This window comes from Pleurodeles waltl, chromosome 4_1 (assembly GCF_031143425.1).
Source record: "Pleurodeles waltl isolate 20211129_DDA chromosome 4_1, aPleWal1.hap1.20221129, whole genome shotgun sequence".
In the NCBI taxonomy this organism is placed as follows: domain Eukaryota; kingdom Metazoa; phylum Chordata; class Amphibia; order Caudata; family Salamandridae; genus Pleurodeles; species Pleurodeles waltl.
Genome location: NC_090442.1, coordinates 549,467,725 through 549,486,512, shown reverse-complemented (window position 1 = coordinate 549,486,512; position 18,788 = coordinate 549,467,725).

Genomic DNA, 18,788 nt, shown 5'->3' with positions numbered 1-18,788 from the left:
TAGGCCACTCTTAAAGAGAGTTCCAGGGAGCCAAAGGCCTTCTGCCCCAGTAGGGGGGAACCCAGAGTTGGCACTGGTGAGGCCTCACCTGACCCCAAGGAAGTCCTGAGTAGTCAGGCAGCTATCAAGATGCAGGGTGTTGCCCCTGCAGTTACAGAAGGGAGAGTGGAAGGAGGGTGTCTGCCACAGGAGGTGGTAGCCCCCCGCTTTAGACAGCAAGAGGGGTGCCAGGACCCCACAGTTGCCCCTAAAGCAGCTCAGCCACCTGTCAGTGGAGAGCTTAGGGGGTGGTTCTGGGTACTGACAGCTGTCAGTAGCCTCGCTGGGTGCTAGCCTTCCTGGCAGCACTGTACTTGCCAATAGAAAAGTAGGCCCCCTGACCCTGTTGGTCTTGGTGGGATTGCTCAAGTGTTGGGTGACCTCTTTGGGTAAGCTAGGTGTTGCCCTAGCAAAGTTAGGAGTAGGGGAGGTGGGCACCTCACTACCCAAGTTGGCAGAGAGAGAGGAGGAAGACCCCCCTAGAGGGAAGTTTCAGTTTGAGATGGGTCCTTTCACTGTTGGGGTGGGTTTACTACCCAGAGGGAGTGACCATGACAGGAGGATGTAAGGCAGAGTAGGCCCAGCAAAGGGACAGCCAGTCTTCTTCACTGTCTTCCTCGCCTAACAAGCCAGGAAGACTCTCCCAGGGTTGGGCTGAGTCTCCTGGGCGTGTGGGCTGGGGGGGGGGGGCTTGTGTGAGATAACAGGGCTGATTGCAGAGGCCCCCTAACTTTTTGTCCCTATTTTCCACTTTTCGCTGGTGTTTTCCTGACTCTGATGGTGCCCTGGGTACTGCTAACCAGTTCCAGGGCCTGTGCTCTGTGTAAAATGGATATGCAAATTAGGCTAATTATAATTGGCTAAGTTAACCTACCTATAAGTCCATAGTATATGGTAGGGCATGTAGGTTTAGGGACCACAGCATAGGTGGTGCACCCATAGGTGCACTGCTGAGGTTCCCAGTGTCATTTTAAAGGCAGGCCTGCCTTGCTGGCTGCTTTTAAATTAAAGTTATATGCAAATTCGACTTTGGAATTAAAAGTAGTTCTAAAGTCTTAAACTACCTTATTTTTACATATAAGTCACCCCTAAGGTGTGCCCTATGTGCCCCTAGGACTGGGTGCCATGTAACTATAAGCAGGGACTTTATAAAAATAGTTTTATAAGCCCTGGTGAGGTAAAAACAGCCAAATTAGTTTTTCCCTCATTGTAGTAAATGCCCTTCATACGCTACAATGGGGAGACTTTATTTAAATTTTTAAAGTCTCCTTAAATGATGCATACCAAGAGTTTGGTATCAAATTAATTGTTGTATTAAATCCCACAACTTACAGTTGTTGGATTTAATATAACTTGTTCAGGTAAAGAGTTTTAAACTTTAACTAAAAAGTTGCCAATTTCAGCCCTGCATTGTTTTTGCTGCTGTGCTCTGATTGGCCAGCCTCGAGCAGCTTGGCCAAGCTGCCTTGATGAGGTGTGAAGTGGCCTGCCTTCACACGAAGGAATGTGCCTGTGGGAAGGAATCTCCCCTCAGCAGATGGTGAGGCAGGAAGTGGGAGGGCTGCCAAACTGGTCTTCAAAGGCAGAGAAGGACATTTGGAGCAACCAGCAACACCCCCACATCCTGCAAACCCAGACAACTAGGTTCCCCCTTGATTAGATTAGGAGAGGGCAGGAGAGGGGTGTGTTTATGATTTTTAGCTACACCAGTGGGTGGGCTCAGCCAGATGTAACCTCCAAAAATCAGATTCAGCCATGATGGATTTTTAGAGAATGTTGCCTCCTGGGATTGATTTTTGCCACACTTCCCAGGAAGTGGTCATCACAGGGGGAAGGACCCTGCACCTGATTGGAGAACCAGGACCCCCCTGATTTTCACCCAGGAGCAAGGATAAAACTGGCAGACCTGCACCCACACCTCAGTTCCCTACCACATCCAACAAGGAAGAACAACAGAAGAAGAAGGACTGCCCTGCAGGACCCCTGGCCTGCACCTGGAACCTGCACTCAGAAGGACTGCACCAGCTGCACACTTGGGCTTCACCACAAGAAGGACTTTGCCTGGCTTCAACTGGTTCAATGAGGGATTCCCTGTTTGCTACAGGTGAAAAATTGCTATCCAGAGTCCCCTGCACCAACTCCTGAAGAAAGCGACCAGCTGACCACTGTCCTGTGGCCAAAAAGGAGTTTGCGCCAGGTGCATTCTGGGAGTTGTAGTCCGCACCCACCAAGGACCATCTCAGAACTTCTGGACCCTTGGGGTGAGCTGTGGACCCCAAAAGAACCTTAAAAGGACATCTGGGAGAAGCCCCAGAAGTTTGGAGAAGTTTAGACAACTTTTATAAAAAAGCTCCATAGAGGGACCGACCCGCCGCGGCAGCTCTAGCCGGCTTGCCTCAACCGCGACCTGGCCTGATTTGCTGGTTCATCCCGGTAAAGAAAATCTCCAAAAAAGAGACTAAGTCCGAAGGTAAAAAGTTGACCGGGACCTCCCAGCCAGCGTATCCCAGCTGGCGGTGCTTCCTGGGCTATTCTGACCGCGGCGGTAAAGCTGCGGTCAGAAAAGGGGAACCGGCAGTTTCCAGACGGTTTTCCCCTGGCCCAGGGAATCCTCCATGGCGGCACTGCTTGCAGCACCGCCAAGGGGATTCCGACCCCCTTCCCTCCAGCCTGTTTCTGGCGGTTGTCACCGCCAGAACCAGGATGGCGGGAACGGGTGTCGTGGGGCCCCTGGGGGCCCCTGCACTGCCCATGCCACTGGCATGGGCAGTGCAGGGGCCCCATACAGATTTTCACTGTCTGCTTAGCAGACAGTGAAAATCGCGACGGGTGCCACTGCACCCGTCGCACCCCTGCAGCTCCGCCAGCTCCATTCGGAGCCGGCTTCCTCATTGCAGGGGCTTTCCCGCTGGGCCGGAAGGCGGTAGCCGGAAGGCGGTAACCGCATGGCGGGCGGCGACCGCCGCCCGCCGCGGTCAGAATGACCGCCTAAGTGTGAAGGTAAACTTTTAACCGAGGACTCCCGCGGCCTGTAGCCGAGCAGGGCTCCATCTTGGTCGGCCTGAAACTTTGACTTTGCCCTGGTCGAGGTGCAACCAGATGACCCGATTGGCGCTTTTTGTTTCTAGGCGCTAAAATAATAATTCTTTAAAAATTTATATCTCCGGTTCCCCTTATCTGATTTTATTCGTTTTGGTGTCATTTTAAAGATAAAAATATAATCTATTTTTATAAATTGGTTTTGGATTTTTAAACTGTTTCCTGTGTTTTATTTAATTACTGTTTTTTGATATTTGAATGCTTTACACTCTGTCTCCTAAGTTAAGCCTTGACGCTCGTTGCCAAGCTACCAAGGGTTGAGCTGGGTTTAATTTACTGAGACCTAACTGGACCTTAGTGGAGGTTAGTGGCCTACTGCTTAGTGTAGGTACCTACCTGCCCTTACCAATAACCCATTTTCCAACATATTGGCTATGAGCAACAATTTTCTCATGTTGGTGGAAGCCACTCAGAATTTTCACTGGTACAGGAGTCTGGCTCCCACTAGAGTGAGATGGTCCAAAGGAACTAAAGCTCCCTGGGCCAATCAGAATGCTCTATTACATGATTATTTTTTCTTCCTTAATTTAAGAAAACCTCCAGAATGGATTTATACCAAATCACAAAAAGCACAATCTGCGGACCAAGATCTAGTTTCCTGCCAAAATTGGTGTAATTTTGTTCAGCAGTTTTTGCTGCAGCCCACCTATAGAAGGTGCATGGGGATATTGCATTTTGGGAGACCCTTTTTTTATTTGTCCCCTGTTTGACGGATCGCCCCAGAGCTTTCCGTGCACACATGTGTTTGTGTATTTGTATGTTTTTTCCCAGTGAAGTTCTGTGTTTTTAATGGTATTTCCTAACAATAACTTACCTGCAACATTTGGAAGTGAATTTCTAAAGTTATTTTATGAAATAATGATATGTTAATGAAATACACCTAATTATAACAAGGCCACTCGAATTATTCAACAGGAGAGGGCCACCTTTTGCAGTAGGGTTGTGTAAATTATGCAACAAGAAAATGCAAATAAAGAGGCATAATGCGGCATGTTTTGTTCTACTATTACTTTATTATTTCATGATTTTTAAACTTGGTAACAGGCAGTAGCATTAGTTATACCTCATTAGTAATAGTTTAAAACCAGACTACAACAATGCGCAACAGAAAGGTGACCAGTCAAGCTTTATAAAGGGCCTTGCACTGTGCCACAACACATGACATTGCATTGTTATTTGAATAATTTTCTTAAAATGTGCAGATTATTTGGCAAACACAGCTGATTAATAACTATGCAAAAATCACTGTGGCCGCAGAATCACATAATCACAGTAGCCCCAGCAGTAATATTACTTTAACCTTTCATCTAGAAATGTTTTACAAAAAAAAAGTGTATAAAAATATTAAATTATATAACTTAATTCATTTAAAAAACAAAAATAGTTTTTTTTAAAGTTTTTTTTTGGATTTGTGGATCTGCCAGAAGCCTAACCCATGTATAATTCCTGTTCTGGCCTCCGGAAGGGATCCACGGATCTGGCGTGGTTTCTAAAAACACTTAAGAACATAAATAGACATTATAAAATTGATATTTGAGGTAATTGATTTAGCACAGTAAAATAGAAACTTTTTTTCCTATAAGTAAATCTAGCTTTAAAGGTGGTCTTATACATATTTCCTGATTCGTGGTGCTGCCAGGCACTGCAACAAATCCGCAAATCCCATGAGACACAACAACAAATACATTGATTGGTTAAAACACCTGTTAACCTCTTTCACAGGAAGTTCCTTTGCATTCTTTCTTCTTTAGGTGTGCCTCAGTCTTCACACCTCTGCAGCACAGGAGGAGCTCCTGCGTTTTCTTTGTTTTGTTTTGTAAAGGAATTAGCAAAATGGCATCCGGAGGACAAAAAGAACAGGAGCAAAAACAACAGAGAAAAGAAGAAGAGCTTGCGTCAAAAGAATCTATACCTTTTTTCCATTCCTTCTGGGAAAAAAGTAATTTCAAAGGTTGTCAAATTCAACCTTTGCAACAGACAACTGTCCAGTTGGACTAATAAAAGACAATCAGATAGAACCAGCAGTATGCACTAGCATCTCCGAACTATCCGCCCGTCACCTGGTAAGAGCAGAAATAGAGAGGGATGCAGTGCAGGCATCAACTTTATCTGGTGCAGAGCATGTTGCTCCTGAAGCCCTGGTTCATGTAGCAGTTACAGCTAATATTCCTGATATTCTTTCACAGATGCTAAAGGCTGAATTGTACTGCACACTGTGCAATAAAATTACTTCTGTTGGCGAACAGTCCATGCCAGCATTAGTGCAGGATGTGATGAACCACAAATGTTTTTTTTCTTAAATACGACTGCAGGCATTCTGAACATTTCTCCTGTTTATTTTTTATAGTTACATTTTGGATAAACATGTTTTAAAAAGTTCAAAAAATGCAAAAAAAGATTCTTTTTAGATCTGCCTATTTTGGTTTAAAGAAAGAAAAACTATGGCCCTCGTTACAACCCTGGTGGTAAATCCCGCTGACCGCCGTGCCAACAGCCATCAACATACCGTGTCCGCAGCGGAAATCCGCAATGGGTATTATGACTTACACTGAGATTTCCGCCACTATACAGACACCCACACAAGTCTGCCATACCAAAGGTCAGTGATAAACTGACAATAGCAAAACCCACACAATCACGCCAACAGGAATACGCCCACAGTATCACGACCTACGAATCAACTCGGTGGTCTTTCAACTGCGGTAAACCATTGGCGGTACACACCGCCACGCTCAAAATACACACACACTTACAAAACTTATCCACATTGGACAATTCAAAATACACACACCTGACACACATACACCCACCACACCCACACACAGACACCACTATAAAACACACACCCACAATACCCACAACCCCTTACACCGAAACTTTTTGACGAAGCAGAGAGAGAGAAAAGAAAAGACCACACCAGCATCCAGAGGCACACAACACCCACGCACAACACACCACACACCCCACATATCACCCCACACATCACATCTACCATCAACTCGCATCACTCACACCACATCATGGCACCTCAAAGACACCCATGGTTTTCTGAGGAAGAACTCAGGGTCATTGTGAAGGAAATCATCCGGGTAGAGCCACAGCTATTTGGATCACAGGTGCAGCAGACATCCATTGCTAGGAAGATGGAGCTATGGCGGAGAATTGTCGACAGGGTCAACACAGTGGGACAGCATCCAAGAACAAGGGATGACATCAGGAAGAGGTGGAACGAACTATGGGGGAAGGTGCATTCCATGGTATCCAGACACCAGGTAGCTGTACAGAGGATTGGAGGTGGACCACCACCTCCTCCCCCACAACTAACAACATGGGAGGAGCAAGTCTTGGCAATAATGAATCCTGAGGGCCTCGCAGGAGTATCAGGAGGACTGGACTCTGGTAAGTCAACATTTTACTATTATATTCCCCCACCCTACCTGCATGCCATCACATACTCCTACCCTCACTCCCATCACTCTGCCATCTCCCACACACCCCACCATCATGCCCCATCACTCCCACAACCAAGCCCTGCATGCAACAACAATGCATGGACACCTATCACAGACATGCATGGACACCCATCACCAAAGCATGTCCAATAGAGAGACTCACCCAGTGCACACAATTACCACTTACACAAGGGCCAAGTTGATAGTGCAAGCACAGTCATAGAGGGAAACACACCCATTGGACAAGATGGCACACACAGATAAAATAACAATGCATTTACCCCCCAACAGGACCCCTACCCAACGTCACCAGACAGGAGGTGCCTGCCATGTCCAGTCCCCCCACAGAAGAGGCACACAGTGATGACAGCAGCTCTGCACGCCTGGATCAAGATGACCAGACCAGCCCATCAGGGACTTCTAGACAGTCGGTTACCCTGCCACAGTCCCAAGCCACCACAGAACCTCCCCCCTCAGGAAACACCACCACAGCACCTAACCAGCGGGCCCATGCCACTGTCCCCAGGACACATCAATCAGCAGTGTGTCCACCACTACAAGGACCCCAGGCAAATCCACTAACCCCGGACGATCAGGGACTTGGGGTCAGTGGCAGTGGGCACGCAGTTAAGGGGACGGAGGTACAGGGCAACAGGGAAGCTGGGAGGACTGCTGTGCGATGGGGGAGGACAGGCCAATGGAACCCACTCTCCACGAGGCACTCTCAAACATCATGGGAGAATAGCACCATTCCCAGGAGACCATGGGCACCTGTCAGAGCTGCCAGGGTGCCACAGACGGAAAAGAAGGACCACCCGATTCCACCACCTGCAAAGGTCAAAAAGGGGCCTGCCTCCAGCAGGGGACAGTCACACCACCCACCCAGCAAGGTCTTGTCCAAACACCAAGTGGGCAGTGCCAAGGTCCCTGCAGCGACTGTCAAGATGGGAAAGGGCCACAAGCCAAAGGGCACATCACCTCTGGGCACAATGGTGCTCATTACAACCCTGGCGGACGGTGTAAAAGCGGCGGTAAGACCGCCAACAGGCCGGCGGATTTTTTTTTGGAATTACAACCGTGGCGGAAACCGCCAACAAAGACAGCCACTTTAACACTCCGACCGCCACGTCGGTACAAACAAACAGCTCGGCGGTCACCGCCAACAGACAGGCAGAGGACAATGTACCGCCCACACTATTATGACAGGCCAATCCGCCACCTTTTCTGGGGCGGATTCACCATGGATAAAAACACGACGGAAACAGGAATTTCGAAGGGAAACCGCTCACCTCTACACACTCCACGAGGAAGGAGGACACCATGAACCCGGAACTCCAAATCCTACCTGCGATAGTCTTCCTGCTCCTGTACCAGGAGCACCAACGCCAGCGGCGAAGACCACGGTGAGTACTGCACCTACGACACAGGGGAGGGAGGAGGGAAAAAACAGGGACACACACACGCAGCACTCAACACCCCCACCCCCACCCCCACCCTCACCCACTACAAAACACACACTAATACATATCTAAACATTATAGTTACACCCCCCAACACCCCCCGGAAGAATGCAAAGACAAAAGGAAATGAGTGTAACCATTGCAATATATTAAAATTCAGTAAGCAAAAATATACATATATACACTATTAACAAAATATACACCAAGAATAGTAGTCCAGGTATTGCACCATTCATAGTCCGTGGACCACTGGGCCCAAAATGCATGGGTGAGGCCCACACACGATACCAGATCAAAACAGCGAGAACACTTCAGGGGCATCAGATAGAAATACAACAGGCACCTCAGGGGGAAGGGAAAGGGGGGCACCTCAGCCGGATGAGTGCACAACACAAGCTCCACGAGGGGGCTCCATGCCCATTGATGTATCCTGGGGAGTGCAAAGCCACAGTCTCTCAAGTCTCTACAGTGGGTGGTATGCCCACTGCTGCATTCTGGGGAATACAAAGCCACAGTCTCTCAAGTCTCTACAGTGGGTGGGTTGCCCACTGCTGCATCCTGGGGAGTGCAAAGCCACAGTCTCTCAAGTCTCTACAGTGGGTGGGTTGCCCTCTGCTGCATCCTGGGGAGTGTAAAGCCACAGTCTCTCAAGTGGATAACAGTCTCCACTGGTTCTGGAGGGGGACTGGTGCCCAGAGTGCTTCATCCTGGGAAGGACAGACGGAGTGGATGCATGTCTCCACTGGTTCTGGAGGGGGACTGGTGCCCAGAGTGCTTCATCCTGGGAAGGACAGACGGAGTGGATGCATGTCTCCACTGGTTCTGGAGGGGGACTGGTGCCCAGAGTGCATCACTCACCCCGTAACGGTCCCTGTTGCATCAGTGCCCCTGCCGCTCATGGGCTAGCGGTGCTTGATTTGGCAGTGCTTGCCCTGTTCAGCGGTGCTTGCACTGTTCAGCGGTGCTTGAGTTGGGGGTGCTTGCCCTGTTCAGCGGTGCTTGATTTGGCGGTGCTTGCCCTGTTCAGCGGTGCTTGCCCTGTTCAGCGGTGCTTGAGTTGGCGGTGCCTGCCCTGTTCAGGGGTGCTTGCCCTGTTCAGCGGTGCTTGAGTCGGCGGTGCCTGCCCTGTTCAGCGGTGCTTGCCCTGTTCAGCCGTTCTTGAGTTGGCGGTGCCTGCCCTGTTCAGGGGTGCTTGCCCTGTTCAGCGGTGCTTGAGTCGGCGGTGCCTGCCCTGTTCAGCGGTGCTTGCCCTGTTCAGCGGTGCTTGAGTTGGCGGTGCTTGCCCTGTTCAGCGGTGCTTGAGTTGGCGGTGCCTGCCCTGTTCAGCGGTGCTTGAGTTGGCGGTGCTTGCCCTGTTCAGCGGTGCTTGAGTTGGCGGTGCTTGCCCTGTTCAGCGGTGCTGGAGTTGGCGGTGCCTTCCCTGTTAAGCGGTGCTTGAGTTGGTGGTGCTTGCCCTGTTCAGCGGTGCTTGCCCTGTTCAGCGGTGCTTGAGTTGGCGGTGCTTGCCCTGTTCAGCGGTGCTTGAGTTGGCGGTCCTTCATTGCCCAGCTGGGCTGGGGCTGGCGGTCCTTCATTGGTCAGCTGGGCTGTGGCTGGCGGGGCTCTCCTGGGCAGCTGGGCTGTGGCTGGCGGGGCCCTCCTGGGCAGCTGGGCTGTGGCTGGCGGGGCCCTCCTAGGCAGCTGGGCTGTGGCTGGCGGGGCCCTCCTGGGCAGCGACGATGGGGGTGGTGGTGGCCTCCTGGGCAACAACGATGGGGCTGGCAGGGCCCTCCTGGGCAGCGACGATGGGGCTGGTGGTGGCCTCCTGGGCAGCGACGATGGGACTGACGGTGGCCTCCTGGGCAGCAACGATGGGGCTGGCGGGGCCCTCCTGGGGGGCCCTCCTGGGCAGCGGGGATGATGGCGGTCTTCTCCGCCGTGCTGCTCCTCCCAGACTTGCCGGGTTTCTTGTGGCCCTACCCCACCTTGGGAGGAGTCACAGCTGAGTCCACACTCCCACCAGGACCCCTGGGAGCAGCTTGGATGGCTGGAGTCTTACCCCTCTCCCGCTGGGCACTGGCTAACTTCTGGTGCTTCACAGGGGGGGACTGGCTGTGCTGTGGCTCCGTGCCAAACTGGCTGTCCTGGTGGCCGGTGCACTCCACATACCTGTGACAACAGGCACCACTGGTCCCGGAGATGTTGTGGCTGAGGTGCTAGTTCGGGACCTATGAGTTTGACGGGGTGGGGAATAGGTCAAGGCTGGACAGGAAAAGTTGTTTGGCCACACTGGGACGGGTAGCTGGAGGGGGTTTGGGAGTGGAGGAAGAGGTGGTGGTTGTAGGAGGTGTACGTTTTGTGGCTTTGGGTGCAGGTGCATGCGCTGGAGGCTGTCGTGTGGTGGATGGCTGTTGGGTGGGTGTGTGCCTGCGTTTGTGTATCTTGGGAAGGGAAGTCACAGACACACTGGAAGATGACACAGGGGACGTGTGTATGGTATTGGGGGGTGACTGCACATGAGCGGGGTGTGGTGGTGGGTGTGCTGGTGAGGGACGTAGTGGCTGTAGAGGTAGTGCATGCAGGTGTGAGTGTAGACGAGACTAGGAGGGAGGAGGGAGACGACGAGGAGGAGGACACAGTGGAGGCAGTGGCTGTTGGTGTGTCTGTATGTGTATGATGCTTGTGTGAGTGCCTGTGGGATGTGTGGTGCTTATGTTTGCCTGAGCTTCCCTTGTGTGGTGAGGTGTGTGCAGGCTGGTCTGATGGTGCGCTTGGGGTAGGCAGAGGTACAGGGGATTGGGTCTGGGTGGAGGAAGTTGGAGGGGGAAGGCTAGACACAGAGACAATGGCTGCCATCAGTGCTGAGGCCAGAGTTTGAAGGGCTCGGTGAAGGGCCGCCTGACCAGAATGAATGCCCTCCAGGAATGCATTAGTTTGTTGCAACTGCCTTTCTTCACCCTGGATGGCATTCAAAATGGTAGACTGCCCAACAGTGAGTGACCTGAGGAGGTCAATGGCCTTCATTACTGAGGGCAGCAGGGGTGACTAGGGCAGGGCCTGAGGTGCCTGGGGCGAAGGTGATGCCCACCCTCCTGGGTGAGCGGGCACAGGGCAAAGGCTGAGGGGCTGCTGGGAGGGCGGTGCTGGTAGGGGGGGTGGCGGCTGTACCTGTAGATGCGGGGGGCACAGATGTTGCCACCACCACAAGGGAGCTCCCATCAGAGGATGAGTCCATGTCGCTGGTTTCAGCTCCTGTCCCTGCCGTGGTGCTCCCCTCGCCCTCCGTTCCACTGGTGAATTCTGAGTCTGTAGTGTGGCCCTCCATTGCCATGTGGGATGCAGCTCCCTCGTGCTCCGGTGCCACTGCTCCTCCGCCTGATGATGCTAATGCACACAAGAACAGGGAGACCACAAAAAAGGGGGGGAAACAGAAGAAAGACATGTTGAGTGCATGGATTACCGCTACCGTTGTCGGACAAGACAGACACAGAAGCCCCCTACACTACGTCGCGCTCTTGGGCAGTGTAATTCATGGGAAATGGCCTACAAGGCCATGGACGACATCTGCACACATATATGACACAGGTGCATGAATAGCTGTACTTGGCACTCTACAGAGGTGGGGTGGTGGGCCACAGGGCCATGCCTTACGGAGGGGACACAACCCTCCTCCCCCACCCAGACACCTCTACTGCGCGCAAAGTCAGCTGAATGAGAGTGTATTTACTCCATTGTGTCTGCTGTGATGCCCTCAAGCACCCATCCAACTCCGGGTAGGCCACCGGCAGGATCCGGAACATCAGGGGGGTCATGGTTCGACGGGCACCCCTCCCACGTTGGGAGGCCATCCCCAGCTGAGCCTCTGCCGTCTTCTTGCTGCAGCGGCTAATGTCCTCCCATCTTTTCCGGCAGTGGGTGCTCCGTCTGTGGTGGACCCCCAGGGTCCGGACGTCCTTGGCGATGGCATGCCAAATATCCTTCTTCTGGTGGGCGCTGACCTAAATGAAATGTGCAGGGGAAGAAGAGAAGTCATTACCAACTGCGCCGTCAAAGTGAGTGGCCCCCATCCCTACCCTTGCCATGTGGCAAATGCACCCACCGTCTTTCATGCACGCAGAACTCTGCCCCCTTCCTTCTTACAACCAGCCCTCTCCACACAGGCATAGCCCATACAACATGCTCCCTGTGTACTTACCTGTTGGTCTGGAGGACCGTAGAGTAGCGTGTTCTCGGGGAGGACCCGATCGACGAGCTTCTCCAACTCCTCCGATGTGAAGGCAGGGGCCCTTTCCCCAGACGCACGAGCCATTGTCTCTTCCAGACCGAGGTCACAGCAGCACTTGCAGTGTAGGTCCTCTCCTGTCGAAGATCAGGTATCGAGTAGTTATACAGATAGAAAATGGCAGTCACGTCCGCAGCGGTCACGTCCGCGGCGGTGCGTACCATCACCGCCGGCGTACATCGTCATTGGCTCCTGGGACCCATAGGGTCCAATGTTGACCAATGCAGCATTGTGCCACAGTCTTCGACCGCCTACCACAACGGTGTACAACGCCAACGCAGTTACCTCACATCCCATTGTCCCACTTTAGAGGTCAGGCAGCCGCCATTTCAGGGGCCCACATGGCCTAATTTCCACATGCGTCACACATACCTAGGCCTAGTCTCAACACACATACAGGCACCATTTTGTGTATGATTGGTGTTCTGTGTAGACTTTGGGTACATACCTCTGAGTTGCTTGACTCTGTGCTCGCTGTTGTCCTTCATAGGCACCGTCTGCTGGGACATGTGAGGAGATGGCGGAATCCTCCGGTGTACTGACTGCTGGTGGACCTGTTGACAATGGAGGAAAGAAATGTGATCATCACCTACAGGTTTGACCGTGCCACAATCCAGGAACTGTGTACCCAGTTAGAGCCAGACATGATGTCAGCAATCCGCCATCCCACAGGAATCCCCCTTCAAGTGCAGGTGCTATCAGTGCTCCATTTCCTTGCAAGTGGGTCTTTTCAAACAACTGTGGCCATGGCATCAGGGATGTCCCAGCCTATGTTTTCCAACGTATTGTCCAGAGTGTTGTCTGCCCTTCTGAAACACATGCGGAGCTACATCGTTTTCCCTCAGATGGAGGATTTGCCTACAGTGAAAGGTGACTTCTATGCCCTTGGACATATCCCCAACATCATAGGTGCCATTGATGGGACCCATGTGGCTTTGGTGCCCCCCCCTCAGGAGTGAACAGGTGTACAGAAACCGGAAGAGTTATCATTCCATGAATGTACAGATGGTATGTTTGGCAGACCAGTGCATCTCCCATGTGAATGCCATGTTCCCTGGCTCAGTGCATGACGCCTACATCCTGCGGAATAGCAGCATCTCTTATGTGATGGGTCAACTCCAGAGGCACCGTGTGGCTATTAGGTGACTCTGGTTACCCCAACCTGTCATGGCTACTGACCCCAGTGAGGAATCCCAGGACCAGGGCATAGGAACGCTACAATGAGGCCCATGGGCGAACTAGGAATGTGATCGAGCGGACCTTCGGCCTCCTAAAGGCCAGGTTCAGGTGTCTGCATATGACAGGGGGATTCCTATTCTACTCACCAAATAAGGTGTGCCAGATCATCGTGGCCTGCTGTATGCTTCACAACTTGGCTTTGCGATGACAGGCGCCTTTTCTGCAGGAGGATGGTCCAGATGGCGGTGTTGTGGCAGCTGTGGAGCCTGTGGACAGTGATGAGGATGAAGCAGAGGAAGAAGACATGCAGAACAGGGACTCAGTCATCCAGCAATATTTCCAGTGAAACACAGGTGAGAATACATTCCTGCCTACTACATGTACTTTTACACTTCTACCTCTATCCTGTCTGTCGTTTTCACCCAGTGTATGGTCACTGAGTTGTCACTTTCCCTTACGGTTTCACAGGTGTGGGTCCCAACGTGTCTCATCTGCTTAGATTCCTCATGGACTAGAGCTGTGTGACATAGGTATGTTGACATTACTATTTCAAGAACATTTTGTCACTGTAAATGCTAATACACTATTTCGAAATCACAGACAGACTCCAGATCTTTTGGTGCTTTAGGTGTGTTTATTGAAATATAAAATATTGGAGGGGGAAGTTAAATGGTGAGGGGTGATGGCGGAGGAATGTCCATGGCAGAGTCCAGTCTATCAGTCTCACAGGTGCATTGCCCAAATGGGCATAGGAAGTGGAGCTGGGGCAGTTTCAATATGGAGAGGGTGACAACGTGGGACAGTGGGATGACAATCAGGGTGGTCTCATTTCTTGGTGGGGGTCTTGGCATTGTTCTCTGTCTTGTTCCTGGATCTCAGGGACCGTTTGCGGGGTGGTTCTCCCTCTGCAGGGGGTGGGGTGCAGGTGTGGTGGTCCTGTGGTGGGGCGTCCTGTCCACTAGCGCCGGCGGAGGTGGTGGGCAGTTCATCGTCCATGCTAGTGTCAGGGGCCCCTTGTAGTGCCACAGTGTCCCTCCTGGTGTTGAGTACTTCCTTCAGCGCCCCTACGATGGTGCCCAGGGTGGAGCTGATGGTTCTGAGTTCCTCCGTGAACCCCAAATACTGTTCCTCCTGCAGGCGCTGGGTCTCCTGAAACTTGGCAAGTACCGTTGCCATTGTCTCCTGGGAGTGGTGGTATGCTCCCATGATGGAGGGGAGGGCCTCGTGGAGAGTGGGTTCCCTTGGCCTGTCCGCCCCCTGTCGCACAACAGCCCTCCCAGTTCCCCTGTGTTCCTGGGTCTCCGTCCCCTGGACCGTGTGCCCACTGCCACTGCCCCCAGGTCATTGTTGTTGTTGGGGTGGTGGGTTATCCTGGGTTCCCTGTAGTGGTGGACACACAGCTGATTGATGTGTACTGGGGACGGAGGTATGGGCCCGCTGGGTGGGTGCTGCGCTGGTGTTTCCAGAGAGGGGAAGATCTGTGGTGGCCTGTGCCTGTGTGAGGGGAACCGACTGTCCCGAGGCCCACGATGGTCCGGGCTGGTCATCTAGATCCAGTTGGACAGAGGTGCTGTCATCACTGTGGGCCTCTTCTGTGGGTGGAGTGGACATGTCTTGACCCTCCTGTCTGGTGAAATTGGGTAGTGGTCCTGCAGGGGTGGAAAGGCATGATTATTGCATCTGTGTGTGGCATGGTGTGCAATGGGTGGGTGACCGTGTACCACAGTGCTGGCATTCCTGTGTGGGAGCTTGTGTGATGATGGTTTAGGGGGTTGTATGGGTATGTGCAGTGGGCATACTTTAGTGATGGGTGTCCATGCGTTGTTGTTGCATGTGGGGATTGGTGTTGGGATGTGTGGTTTGCGATGTTGGTACATTTGTGAGGAGTTGGAGTGATAGGGGTGAGGGCGAGGGTGGGGGTATGTGTTGGCATGCAGGTAGGGTGGGGGATGTAATAGTTAAGATGTGACTTACCAGAGTCCATTCCTCCCATGTTGTTAGTTGTGGGTGAGGAGGTGGGTGTCAGCCGCCAGTCCGCTGAACCGCCTGGTGGTGTCTTGAGACCACGGAACGCACTTTCCCCCGTAGGTCGTTCCACCTTTTCCTGATGTCCTCCCGATTTCTTGGGTGTTGTCCCACTGCGTTGACCCTGTCGACTATTCTTCGCCATAGCTCCATCTTCCTTGCAATTGAGGTGTGCTGCACCTGTGATCCAAATAGCTGTGGCTCTACCCGGATGATTTCCTCCATCAGGACCCTGAGCTCCTCCTCCGAGAACCTGGGGTGTCTTTGCCGTGCCATGGGGTGTAGGTGATGTGTGGGGTGGTGTGTGTGGTAATAAGTAGTGGTGTGTTGTGTGAGGTGTGTGGAAGCTGTGTGGGTGATGGATGTTGTGTGCCTGTTGATGCTAGTTGATGGTGGTGTCTCTCTCTGGCCTTCGTCGTGAATTGTGGTCGTAGGGGTTCGTGGGTGATGTGGGTGTGTGTTTTATATTGTATTGGGTGTGTGGGAGTGGTGTGTGTATGTGTATCAGGTGTGTGTATTTCAAATTGTCCAATGTGGTAGTGTTTTGGTAAAGTGTGTGTATTTTGAGAGCGGCGGTGTGTACCGCCAATGGAATACCGTGGTTGAAAGACCGCCGCGTGGATTCGTGTGTCGTGATAATGTGGGCGTATTTCTGTTGGCGTGACGGTTGAGGTTTTGTTTTCGCCAGTTTATCACTGACCTTTGGTGTGGCGGACGTGCGTGGGTGTCTGAATTTTGTCAGATTTCGAGATGTGGGTCATAATAGCTGTGGCAGAATTCCGCTACCGCGGCGGTGTGTTGGCGGTCTTCTGCACGACGGTAAGAGGCTTTTACCGCCAATGTTGTAATGACCCCCAATGTCTCCTGGTGAGGGGCTGGTGATCACCATATCATCAGGGATGGCAGCCACATGCACCACAGTCACCACCGCCACTCCGACCACCACCTGCACCACCACCTGCACCGCCGCTGCCACAACGTCAGTCTGTAGCATCCTCCCCAAGGATCAGCCATCCGAGGCTGGCGGAGACTTTATGGTGTCTCCATCCATTGCAACAGTCACTTGCACCACGGCCAGTACTGGCAGCAACTCTGCCGCAGACACCGCCACCTGCACCACCATCAGCACAGCCATGTGCACAGCCGATGCCACTCTTTTGGACATCTGCCCCATCCCCAGTGTGCAGCTGTCAGAGTATGCAGGTGATGTCCTAGACCTTGGACACGCCACTTGAGACACCACCTCCAGCACTGACACGAACCAGCAATTGGCAGCCTACGTCACTGCAGGATGGAGTGTGGGTCTGCCTCCATAGAGTATCATACTACTTGTTCCAGGTACATCGCGTGGCTGAGACACCCAGGTGAGACGAAGTCAACTGCCACACCTCAGGTGCAGCATCACTGGGCACTCAGAACCAGTGGAAAGATACATCCACTAACCCAGTCCTTGGCAGGATGAAGCAGGCTGGGCACATAGCCCCCTCCAGAACCAGTGGAGAGATACATCCACTAACCCAGTCCTTGGCAGGATGAGGCACCCTGGGCACAAAGCCCCCTTCGGAACCAGTGGAAAGATACATCCACTCACCCAGTCCTTGGCAGGATGAAGCACCCTGGGCAGAAAGCCCCCTCCGGAACCAGTGGAAAGGTACATCCACTCATGCAGACCTTGGCAGGATGAAGCACTCTGGGCACAAAGCCCCCTCCAGAACCAGTGGAGAGATACATCCACTAACCCAGTTCTTGGCAGGATGAGGCACTCTGGGCACAAAGCCCCCTCCAGAACCAGTGGAGAAAGGCTTCCACTAACCCAGTCCTTGGCAGGATGAAGCACTCTGGGCACAAAGCCCCCTCCAGAACCAGTGGAGAAAGGTATCCACTAATCCAGTCCTTGGCAGGATGAAGCACTCTGGGCACAAAGCCCCCTCCAGAACCAGTGGAGAAAGGCATCTACTTACAGGACTTGAGAGACTGTGGCTTTGCACTCCCCAGGACGAAGCAGTGGGCAGTGCACCCACTTGAGAGACTTGAGAGACTGTGGCTTTGTACTCCCCAGGACCAAGCAGTGGGCAGTGCACCCACTTGAGGGATTTCATAGACTGTGGCTTTGCACTCCTCAGAACCAAACAGTGGTCAAACCACCCACTTGAGAGACTTGAGAGACTGTGGCTTTGCACTCCCCAGGACCAAGCAGTGGGCATGGAGCCCCCTTGAGGAGCAGTGGCACTGTACCATCATCCGGCTGAGGTGCCCCCCTCCCCTTCCCCCTGAGGTGCCTGTTTCTTTTTCGACCTGATGCCCCTGCAGTGTTCTCTCCTTTTTGAGGCAGGTGTCATGTGTGGACTTCGCCCATACTTTTTGGGACCACTGGTCCACGGACATTTCATGGGACAGTGTACTGACTTGTGTACTTGCTGTAAATATTTGTCTATACTGATTATTTTCTGTTCTCTTGGTCTATCTGATTGTTCGAATATTACGCTAGTTAAACTCATTTTGCTTGGCCCTTGCGTTCTTCCAGGGGGTGACGGGGTGTATCTGTGATGTGATTAAATATGTGTGTGTTGTTGTGGGTGGGGGTGTAGCTTGTCACATGTGTGTGTCACTCTCTTTTCCCACCCCTCTCGCTTGTGAATTGTCACTCTCTTTTCCCTCCTCCCGTGTGCTAGGTGCAGTACTCACTGTCGCCGTCGCTGCCGTCTTTCCACTTTGTGGTGTATTAATAGATACAGCAACATGGGTAGGATCTGCAATTCGGGCTCCATGCTATCCTAGTTCTTCCTTGTGTGTCGAGAGGTGAGTGGTTTCCCTTCCAATTCCTGTTCCCGCGGTGCTTTTGATGGCGTTGGTACCGCCCCGGAAAAGCTGGCGGATTGGGGCCTTGTAATAGTGTGGGCGGTACATTGTATTCCATCTGTCTGTTGGCGGTTACCGCCACAGTGTTTGTTGCTATAGGCGTGGCGGCCAGAGTGTTAAAGTGGCTTTCTGTGTTGGCGGTTTCCGCCATGGTCGTGATTCAATTTTTTTACCGCCGGCCTGTTGGCGGTATTACCTCCACTTTAACACCAGCCGCCAGGGTTGTAATGAGGGCCTATATGTTATCTGTTTGTGAATGTATGAATACTTGTTGCCATATGTCTATATGTATGTCACTAGATGTGAGTGCATGAGTGTGTGAGTGGTTGTGTGAGTAGCTCTGTGGGTCTATTAGTGGCTGCAATAGTTTTGTGGGTCTGTGAGTAGGTGTGTGAGTGTATTCATGGAAGTGTG